Source organism: Diachasma alloeum, unplaced genomic scaffold (genome assembly GCF_001412515.2).
Source record: "Diachasma alloeum isolate Michigan unplaced genomic scaffold, Dall2.0 Dall_scaffold_00579, whole genome shotgun sequence".
Lineage (NCBI taxonomy): Eukaryota > Metazoa > Arthropoda > Insecta > Hymenoptera > Braconidae > Diachasma > Diachasma alloeum.
The window spans coordinates 67821-70010 of NW_021680711.1; the positions used below are offsets into that span (position 1 = coordinate 67821).

Here is a 2190-nt window from a genome sequence, read left to right on the forward strand (position 1 = left end):
AGGAGAAAAAAAATTATGAAAATTGCGCAAAATTGAAATCGCTAGGGAATTTTTAAACTCGGAAGTATGAATTGAAGCGACAGCCTACTCCGCAGAAGATTGAAACTCCCTTTCTCAACGAATGATAATATTTCTATCATTGACTCCTGGGTCTCCATTGTAGAAAAACATTCAGATAGCAGAAAGAGAAAAACAAAATAGAAATTGTGATAATTCAGATGGCTAGTAAGATTTTAAACGGACAAATCTCAGTTAAAGCGAGAGTGATATACAAGGATCGAGTCCTCTTCAATGAGGCTCAAAAGCTATTTGGTATGGTTATCACTGTTGGTCAAGCTATTGTGTACGTGATGGCTGGAATGTATGGAGATCCAGCTGAAATTGATGCTGGTGTATGTCTTGTCATCCTCATCATCATTCAGCTCTTCGATGGTCTGATTGTCCTACTTCTTGATGAACTCCTCCAGAACGGCTATGGGAGTGGCAGTAGCATTTCTCAGTTCATTGCTCCAAATATTGGTAAAACAATCGTATGGAAGGCATTCTCACCAGCACCTGGCAACACTGGCAGAGGTACTGAATTGGAAGGAACTGTAATTGCTGTGTTGCATCTGCTGGTAACCATACAGGACACAGTCAGGGCACTCAGAGAGGCTTTCTATAGTTAGAACCTTTCAAATTTGATCAATATTCTGGGTACGATTATTGTCTTTGCTATAGCTGTATGATTCCAAGTAAAATAGACTTCACATGGTCTTTTAAATCGGTTCAATGTGTTATTTCATTGAATTCTCTCATGAAAAAATGTAAATTCCAGGGATTCAAGTTCCATCTACCCATCAAATCTACCAGATATCGTAGAGAATACAGCAGCTACCCAAATAAACTATTTCACACCAGCAACATCCCAATTATGTTCCAATCAGCTCTAGTATGAAATTTGTACGCCATCTCACAAATCTTGGCAGTTGACTTTCATGAAAATTTGATTGTCAATCTCCTTGGAGTGTGGTCTAACGATGGTGGTGGTGGCCCAGACAGATCTAATCCAGTTGGCAATCTATACTATCTATCACTACCAGAATCTGTTGGACCCATTGTTCAGGATCCAGTTCACGCTTTCCTTTACATTTTCTTCATGTTGGGGTCATGTCCATTCTTATCGAAAACGTGGATTGAGGCTTCTGAAAGTTCTGCCAATGATGTAAATTGTCAAATTAATTAATTAGTTGACCATCGACAAATATGTATTGCGTATGATAGATTTGCATAACTGAAGAAATTCTTCTTTTTTCTTCGGAGTTACTTTCTGTAGTAGTTACCCCTAACCAAGATACTCAGAGCTAGTATAGCCCTGAAACATGTCCCTAGTGTGTGGAATGAGACTAGGATAGTATTCATTCCCAAGCCGGGAAAAACCGGTTATCTAAAACCAAAAGACTTCCGTCCTATAAGCCTCACATCCTTCATCCTGAAGACCCTGGAGAGGCTGGTGGATAGACACATCAAGGCCGGGCCCTTGGCTGACAGACCCCTCTCCCCCTGTCAATATGCATACAGAGAGGGACGATCAACAGATACCGCCTTACATCACCTGGTGGGACTGATTGAGGGACAACTGGCGGTCAAGGGTTTTGCCATAGGCGCCTTTCTGGATATTGAGGGGGCTTTTGATAGCACTTCGAATCCGGCTATAGAAAAAGCCATGGAAGAACGACAGGTGTCCAAGACTATCATTGCTTGGACACAAAACATGCTGAAAAGCAGAAGACTGTCGGCAGGACATGGGAGGGTATGTGTGGAGGGACGTCCGACTAGGGGCTGTCCGCAGGGGGGAGTTCTCTCGCCCCTGCTATGGAACCTGGTTTTAGATGGACTTCTAAATCAACTAAGTGAGGCCGGCTTCCATGTCATCGGTTTCGCCGATGATGTGGCAGTTGTTGCGAAAGGCGGATTTCTGAGGGTGCTAAGGGACCTGATGGCAACAGCCTTCAATATCATTGAGGACTGGTGCAGGGTAACTGGCCTATCGGTAAATCCAGCCAAAACAACAATCCTGGTTTTCACCAGAAATTATAAACTGGAAAAGATCCAACCTCTGAAGCTAAATGGCTCGGAGATTAACTACACCAGCAGAGTGAAATATCTGGGTGTCCTCCTGGATAATAAACTCAGCTGGAAAGTACATAT

At 42.7% G+C, this 2190-nt stretch overlaps 1 pseudogene; it reads left to right on the plus strand.

Annotated features, from left to right (window-relative positions):
• The first annotated feature begins 218 nt into the window (after window positions 1–218).
• On the plus strand, window positions 219–1225 carry LOC107043455 (annotated as a pseudogene).
• The last annotated feature ends 965 nt before the right edge of the window (window positions 1226–2190 follow it).